This window comes from Polyergus mexicanus, unplaced genomic scaffold, assembly GCF_030449975.1.
Source record: "Polyergus mexicanus isolate NDT 795.1 unplaced genomic scaffold, iyPolMexi1.0 SCAF_22, whole genome shotgun sequence".
NCBI classification, from domain to species: Eukaryota; Metazoa; Arthropoda; class Insecta; order Hymenoptera; family Formicidae; genus Polyergus; species Polyergus mexicanus.
The window spans coordinates 2513423-2523036 of record NW_027223342.1 but is presented as its reverse complement, the minus strand read 5'-3'; positions in this window follow the sequence as shown (position 1 = coordinate 2523036).

Sequence of the window (9614 nt, the reverse complement as noted above, 5' to 3'; positions counted from 1 at the left end):
CGAAACGACGCGATCTTTTTTTTTTAAATTTTCAGCTCCGTCGAGCGTATCTTGATTTGCGATTATTAAATTGTGAAATCAAACTGTAATGTATATCATGCGTATAACAATATACGATATATATATATATATGAGGGAGGAGATATTTCAATTATAATCCAATTGCAACTAATTTCTTTTTTCGGATTGGTTCAGTCTTAAAATTCGAATCGACAGTTAAAGGCAATCGACTTCTTCGCCATATCGTTTATCCGTTTATCGAATGGCAAAAATTCTGAATTCACAGAATCGGCCGCTTGGACCAACTGGGGAACGTCGCCGTCTTTCCAGCTGTCAGTGAAAGCTCGCGCGCGTGCAAGCACCCACATGGATCGGTCCCCCGATCGGATATCTTCTTCCTCTCTCGCGTGAATCGATATTAAAAGAACGAGGGGGGTTGGGGAAGCGGGGTCCATCACTTTCTCCAGGCGCCACGCGCGAGCATTACTTTCGCCCAAACTTCCGAAGGATAGCCGTCCTCTCGTGAGTTCCGCTACGGGAGAACGGGCCACAATTTTTCCTCGAAGCATCGCGTGTACGCGCCCTAATAGCTATGACAATAGCTAATATGACAATGGGAACTGGCCAAGCGTCACGAAGAAAAGCCGTGGCATGCGCCATCGAGCCACGACCGTCAATGATAATGTCAGTGATAATGCAGTACTTATCTATGTGCACGCACGCGTTTGGAATTATATAATATAAATCTAAATAATATATCTCGACGTCGAACAAAATGAAACGCTATTACATCTCGTACGCGCGTTATTAAACATATACCGTATCTACTTAACCGGACGCGGCTAATGTTTCGGAAAAAAAAAATTTAAGGATAATCTTACAAGCGATGTATCACAAAAAAGATATTATATATATAACTATTAATAAATTATATAAATATATATATATATATATATACATGTATCAATAAATATCATGCAATATTGTAATGTCATGTGATATGTACAATTTGATAACATGTAGTGGAGAGAGTCCGTGTAATGATAGCGTTACGATTTATATCATTTTACTTATCAGAACGTCACGTTTGACCAACCATAACTAATTAATTATTGTAATCGTATAAATTTATCAGGACCGTTCAAGTATTTATCGAATAAAACAGAAGGGCTCTTTATTCCTCAATCGTCAAATTCGTTGACGTAATCAGTGCGGTTACAGCGAACGCGACGACTTTGAAAAGCTTTTACTCGCGTGTAAAAATTTTGACAGATGACACTTATTATTGAACGCTTAAAATTTGTTTTTATAAATGCGTTTCGAAAACGCATTCGCGCTCGCGCGCGCGCGTTTCCTTTCGAAACATAAGAACCGGTTTCTTCACCGAAGAAATCTTGACGTCGCAGCGACTGATCTTATTCATGGCCTTGAAAGGAGTAAACATTTTCGCGGTCTAATTCACCGATATCTTTCGTGACGAACACTTTCCATTGTGTAATGAATCTTCTCTTACTTGGGTTTCTGGTCCGTTTCCGAAAGCGATGTAGAAGCAACGAGCAAACGCTTTTCAGCAAATGAAGATGATATGAAAAAAATCGCGCGTCCCGCAAACGAGATTCTATTGACAAAACATTTACATCTTACAAAATCCGGTGCAACCGCTTTCGCGACTTATAGTTTGAGATTTAAGTAACACGAGTTAAAAGTCTACTCATGTAGAGACTCTTCGAGTTCCACGTTTCTCTTCAGATCTCTCTATCGAATTCCGTTACGTAAACCACGACGAGTGTTTGGGCAACGCGTGTACAACGGTACCGAAGCGTGCATCCTCAACGCGCCGTCGCGAGCGTTTCGTTTTGAGAAAGAACGGAAGTACTTTCACTACCTACGAGGATGGCAACTTAAAAATAAAAGAGAGCCTCCTCCTCGAAAGCGACACTATGCCACGTGACGCAAAGGTTCGCCGGCGATCTTACGAAACCGTGTCCTTCGCTGTAGAAAAAAACTTCGTACAAAGCGTCTGCAGTTTTTTTTCCTTTTTTTTTTTTCTTTTTAAGATACGCCGTCTTTAATTTTCGGACACTCTTCTGAATTTTTAGGGGAACGGCTCTGATGATTAAGATCGTTTGGAATTTCTTTCAGACGAAAATTCAAATAAAAATATGCCTGAATTATTAGAAAATTTTTTACGATGTTGTTCCCCAAATTAGCAGAAGGATCTTTTCGTAGTATATTATATTTTGTTGGTATAAGTTTCTATGTAAATTTTTTATAAAGAAAAAGTTTTTACAGTGAAACTTTCCTGTGTATAATAGTTGCATGAAATTTCTTTGAAAAAGGACCGACCGTGATTTTCACAGTCACGCGATCATTTATTATTAGTGTCAATTATGTCAATTATGAAAAAGTGTTCTAATTAAGGCTAATAAACGCGGTTACGAATTATATTAAAGTTACGAATTAATATTATATTAAGATTGATATTGAGTATTTTTTATGAAACACAAGCCTCTCTCTCTCTCTCTCTCTCTCTCTCTCTTTCTCTATTACTATATAAGAATTTATGTATAAACGAGATATTACATTAACGGACGTCTATTATTAGACTTAATAGACGTTGAACAAAATTAAAATCCAGATCGAGGACGAATGTGGCACCGATCGTTTCCATGCATCAAAATCACCGCGCATCGGCCCGCGTTATTCGCTTAACACACTTTTTATACGTATAAGGGACACCTTGGAAAAATAGGTGCTCTACAGGAAGGCGATCTTGCTTTCTCCCTGCTGCTTTTATAACGTAACTGTCGCGTTTAATCAAACGTTAAACGCTAACGAAACCGAGCATTCCGTTTTAATCCGTCGCATCGATTCCGATAATAAATCGAATAAATTTGATTCTCGCCGTTTTTTTTTTTTTTTTTTTTTTAATTCTTCTCGCACGCGATTTATCGTTTATACGATGAAGCGCACGAGATTACGGGAGAAAGTTCTCCTTTTCGAAGCTGAGCCGATCACTCTTTTTACGCACACACGGATTTTTACATTGTTAAAAAAATACGAGTCTCTCAAGATAGATGGAAAGGATAGATCCTTCGACACGCTATGTCGAGAAGAAAGCACCATTCTGTTACCAACTTTGTCTTTTTGCGATATAATGAACTGTATAAACGTACGAATGGCCTGATTATGAATTTTAAATCGCATCTCTCATTACGGAAGCGTAACAATCTTTTCTCTCGCGAGCCTGCTTTCTCCCAGTTAAATAAACAATATTCAATATAGTTTTAAAGCATTTTGCAGTGTTTCATATATAGCAAGTAGGTACTATATTAATCAGATTCTGTTCTTATCTATTTTTATTTTACTTATAGAAATTAATCGTAAATTTCTCGCGCATCCTCTTCTTCTAGCGTAATAAGATTAGAAAATAGAAAACGCGCGAGAGAGGAATAAAATATTTAGACCAAGTATTCGCCGATTTACAAGAGAGAAGGATAGACAAATCGGCGTGAGACCGCGCACTCACCGCGATTCACTCACGAGACGTGATCTTCCCGGATTTCTCCTCGGCTGATCGAACCAACGCGAATGATTTCTCGGAGGGAATCCGCCAGGATGGGGTTACTTCCGCCGCCCTCTCTTCTGCGACCTCTTCGTCTGCCTCGTCTGACCGAGGTAGTCCTCAGCACCATAACACAATCGAGGATACCGTTGCTGAGGAGCGCTTGTTCACTGTGTATCACTGCGAGGTGTGTCCTTCGTCATCGATCGATCGCGTTCTCCCCGATTCCCCGATCACGCGTCACAAAAGGAACTCTTGGAACACTCGCGACTTACATATCCAGGATTACGAGAAAACCAAACACGACAACGTCGCGTAATCGGCTGTTATCGGTGATACAACCAAGTGTCCAACTGTCAACTCAGTGACTAACGAGGTCGCTCTGATACTTTGGGAACGCCGCGATTTCGGCACCCGCGATCGCAAGGTTCCACTTCTCTGAATCTTCGAGTTATCGCCGTCATATGAGTAAAACACCTCTTTCTCTCACTGTCGCTGATTTCTAAATTTCTCCGTGACTTCTTCCAGTTCCTCCGAGACAGATTTAGAATCGAAACTAACGAATCCGCGGAGTCCTCTCGTGGACCCGGATCATCCGATGGAGCGTGTCTATCCTTCAGACATGTTCTTCAGAGAGAAGACATGTCTATCCTCTCTTCTCGAGGAGTCCCGAAGAACGCCTGACCTGTCTCGCGCCGTCGTTGATGTTCGCCGGTGCCGCCACGTCTGCTCTCACTTTCTCCGAGTAGTTTCATTTCGGTACGTAAAACTCTCTCGCGTTGTCCCCCCCCAGGTTTACGTACGAGGCGACAATCCTTGCCGCCACCACTTCGCGGGGTCCGAAAAAGCCAACCGCGTGGAGAAGCGTGGATTGTCCCTTTGACAATCTCGTCTTCTCCTACTCCTTTTTTCACTCGCCGTCACCGACCTTCCGTAACACCCTTCGATTCCCGGTGGGGAATTCAGGAAGGATATTTTATAACCTTGCAGAAAAAAAAAACATTAATTTTATTAAGAATAAATTCTATCAAATAACAATTTTACATTTTTTTTTTTTTTTTTTTTACAGTAATAATATAATTATAAAATATATTTATAATATTATTAGCATTATATAATATTTAAGCGTTAGAGATGAATAGACGATATCATAAAAGAGCGCGATATTAGAATGAAATGAATATTTTTCGAAACTCTTTTGCGTTTGTTCCGGAAGGTGAACTGACAATCTAACGTCGCTTTATCAAAACTCATGATGGAGCGTCCAGACTCTCGTCGCATTGTTTCTTTGTTCATTAATGACTTTCATGGGATGAACGAGATTCGAGTACCCAATTTCGCGTTGACACGCTAGAAAGTTTTTACAGACACCTAACATCTCTCTATTTTATTAATCGAGGTGAGATTTCGCGCGTGTATTCCAAAAAGCGCGAATGAAAGTACATCGCAAATTATACATACAAAACGTTTTATATTTATAGGATACAATTTTTAATATCACAATCGAAGCATTCATAATCCGCGGAGTTCATCAGAGATATAATGACCGCGATAATTTTGCGTACAAAGAAGAAAGGTAAAATCTTTCGATAGCGAATATCGAAGTCCCAAAGAGCGCATTTCAAATTCGTACGTTTCACCACTTTACTCGGCTGTTGCGAACATTTAGGAAGTAGTTTGAGATAATTAACTGCAGTCGACCGTTTTGAAAACGAGCAGAAAAAACGACCATTGTTTCACCGAAAAGGAGCGTGAAAGAAAGACGGTTTGCTTGAATTTTGTGACAAAGCTTTTCGACGAAGGCTCCTCGCTTTTACTGTATGTACCATATTTTCGGCAACTGTATCCTCTGTCTTTTTTCTTCTTCTGCACATTTATTAATTAAATATACAGATTAATGAAATATATATATATGTATATTGTGTAATGTAGAGCTGGGCTTTAAATTTCGAGCCGTATTTTTTTAGTTAAGACTCAAGCTCGACGAATCCACAGCTCGTTGGACGAACGATTCGGCCCGTTTAGGGAAAGAAGGCGCCGTTTTTTATCCGGGGCACTCTCGTTTTTGCGAATTTACGAGCGTGTCCGTGGGCATCGGGAAATCGTTGCGCCGTGAATTATTATTTAAGCGTCGGTGAAAGTCGGTGACAAGCCGAGGTGAGGCGAGCGATGGGACAATCGCAATGAGATTACTTCTCGGCAAGCGAAGCTCTAACGACGAATGCGAGAGTCCTGCCAATTTTGCGTTGGCGATCGACGAATGATGACGATGCCATCCTGATCGCCTTCAAGATCACCTCTACCGATCGTCGTAACATTCTTTCGCACCATCAGCGCGAAAGAATTACTCGCAACATCCGTCTCGATAATATAAAGTTGCAAGGACGTAAGATAAAAAAGCGACAATTAACATTTTTAAGGTGCAACAGGTTGGTCTTAAAAAAGAAAGGAGCGGCAAATAAGTAAATGATATTTGACCATGATTCATCGATTCAAGTTGATTCATCAAATTACAGGGAATAATTCTGTAATCTCGGACAATCTTTAATGAAGCAAACTGCGATATCCGGTTACGTTAGAGAGCGTTAGAAAAAGTCGAAGGCGAATTATGAGCGACGTAAAATAAAATTATTATAAAGAATTATGAACATAAGCTCTTACGTGTTTATGTGTGCGCGTGTCGAAAATTTATGCAGATTATATACTAGATGAAAACGAAAGTATGGGCGACGTCACATGCGTCATGTTCGACGTACGATTAACGCCTTTCTCCGCTTTGACACTTTTCAGCCGGACTTATCGATTGTAAATCCTGTTATACGAACTATCTCTTCACGTATACGATCTGATTGGCTATAGTAAATTTAAAACGCATCCACGTCAGTAACGATGTAACGGCAGGAATTATTAAACATCGTATTTCAATGAGTAATGATGAATTTCTTTTATAATTACAAGTAGAAATTTTTTTCCAAACTTCAGTTTCTCTTACACTTTTAATACGAAGTTTTATTCCCTTTCAACTCTTAACCTCATTCAATTTCTTTATGATTATAATATCAGATATCTCAATTAATTTTTATTGTTGTCGAAAATACGAAACTTTTCGTCCACTCGTACATTTACGAGTGGACGAAAAGCTAACGGAGTAATGTGGCTCGTTAACAGCAGCCAATTGATAACCCATTATAAAGAAAGATCGATCCTCAATTAAGATCGAAAGTGTTCCCCGACGAGATCCTCTCGTAGAGAGCGACTAGCGATGTAAGAATGCGCGACAAGGCGCGCAAAAACTGGGTCGAAATCGGAGAACGCGTGATCGCGAGATCATCGATGTTTCTTTTATTCTCGTCTAGACGAGTATTCTAGCAACCTCCTCCCCCCCTCCCCCCCTTCCCCGCCTAGAGTCAACCAGGTGTAACTTTCTCCGTGAACTTCGAAAGTCCAGCGCGTATTCATCGCGGCACGGCTTCGCGAAATTAAATCCCCCGTGGCCGGAAGTCGAAGAGAAGTTTCTTCTTCTCTTCTTTAAATATCACTCTCTATATAAAATTCGCTCTCGATAAGTAATCTTAATTTTTAGCAAACTGCTATTTTAAAATGTCATTACATTCTTTATCTATTCTTTTAAACTCTCTCTCTCTATCTCAATTAAAACTACAATTAAAATAAACTACTCTCGCTTTATAAATGTTTCAGATATTATTTTACAAACTGTGTGTGTGTGCAATTAATTATGACGGATCGTTCGCACGCAATCCACAACAGAAATTCTAAGCAAGTCGTCAGTCGTTTTTTCCTATATAACGTATATGCAAATTTGTGAATTAATATGGAAATATTAACACCGCGACAAAAAATATAGTAGGGTCATGCGACGCGTATTATTGCGTAATTTTGTGGAAGCCCAAGATGTGCAATTAGACAGCGGCAGGTTGCGTTACACAGTCTTTTGCGTACGCATAATACGAGATGCGTATGCGTATCCACGCAACTACTGTGACATGAATAAATGTTATAAATACCAACGCGAAATGCGATGACTATCGTGGATATCGTGGGATGATATTCACCGAAAGTGTGTTACGATGTCGCAGAAAAAGCAATGAACCAGGAACTGACATCTCGCAATTGCAATCACGTCACTAGTTATGACGTATCGTGGAAAGTATTAAGCGATAAGGGAATATTAATAAATATGTATTAACATATGTTTAATAAATCTGTGATACGTTGTCCAAAATTGGCATATGACATATGATCTCTTATTGTTATCAAGTTATCTCGCTTACGTATAATTACATATGCCTGACTCTCGTTACGCGCGTCATAGCCATCTGTATTGTAGATGATATTGTGTTAAGTATGGAATTTATATAATAATAATGATTAAAAATATATTAAACATTATGACTTGGATAAGACTCTCATAAGATTTTTGTTTCATATAAAATATATTTGTCAAGTTTTTATTATTCATATTCATCACAACTTTGTTATCAAATAATTACTAATAAAGATTTTTAATATTTTATTATATTAAAAAAGCAAAAAACTAAAAAAAAAAATCATTTAATTGGAAGCATTTTTCGAATAAATAATAAATTTCATCGCCGAAACGTGAAAAAAAGGTTGTAAAAAAAAAAAAAAAAATCACAACATTATATCATGATTTTTGTCTCAAATATAGTTAAACGTTTTCAAAAGATCGAGTTTTTGAAATGAAAATCTTCCTCGTTACAGAAATCGTAAAGTATTCGTAAGCAGTTAGCCGCGAATACGTGCAAGGCATACAAGTGACGTTAATTAGAGCGGTGCAAATCAGAAAATCTGTTTGTAATCTTTCTCGTAGATAGAAAATGTGCAATCATAAAAGCAAAATTCTTATCCATACTTGCTCCAATAATTTACAAGGCGTTTATTTTGAAAAATAACAAACGATGCATTACGCGCTGGGAACTTTGTAAAATATGTATGTAACGCTCAGTGAAATTATATTTATGATGTTGAATTATAATCATTAACGTGATTTAATCCTATAATATCTAATATCTATTAACCGAATTATTTTTAATTTTCCCATTGATTAAGTTTAATACTCTATTCCTATTTTTACTAGCTTATCTTTTTATGTTATATTATTATATAATTTGATAGAAAAATTATTTCTGAAAAAATTGTAAAATTATGCGCGAAAATAATCACCGTGTAAAATTCTTCCAACATCACTAATCACACCGCAACTTCCTCTCGCGACCTATATAGATCGGTTTGTCGAACATGCACCACGTGTACGCGTATATCGGTACACAAGTACATAACGCCCAAGTGTGTACATCTCTCTATGCGCGAAAGGGACTTTACTTTCTCAAGCACGCGACCGCCGTCACTCCATCAGCGGACTCCTCTTACTTTCTCTGCCGCGCGTTTTAAAAGTAGGTCCCAAATAGGATTAAGCGATCTTTGAAAAGAGCCTCGATACGCTCGATATGCTTCTTATGTTGCTCGTTTTGCTACGGCGAAGCTATTAATCGCGCTATATAATAAAAATAATTGCGGTAAAGACAATCGAGAAGATGATCGAAAGAGGAAGTCTCAACGATAATAAACAATATTATTTTTAAATCCGTTATAAATATGTAACACACACACACACACACACACACAATATGTAATTTATATATTATCTTTATAAAAGAAATTTCTTTCGCATTTTCAACAAATCTCTTAAGGCCATTTCCAACAAAAAAAAAAAAAAAAAAAAAAATTAAAAAATTCTATTATTGAATATTTAATTAATAATATTGATTAATCTCGCGGGTAATTTAAATAAAAAAAATTGCCATCACAATTGATAATAACAGGAAAAAAATCGCGCTAATAATTTCTAACAAATAAATCACGCGGAAAGCGACGTATTTTCAATGCACACACCGCTTGTTACACGCATTGTCGGCTTTCTAGTTGATAAACACGCGAATCTCGAAGGAACGAATAACTCCGCCGTTTGCTCCACTTACGTCTTCACGTGTGAACGGTCAATTATCCT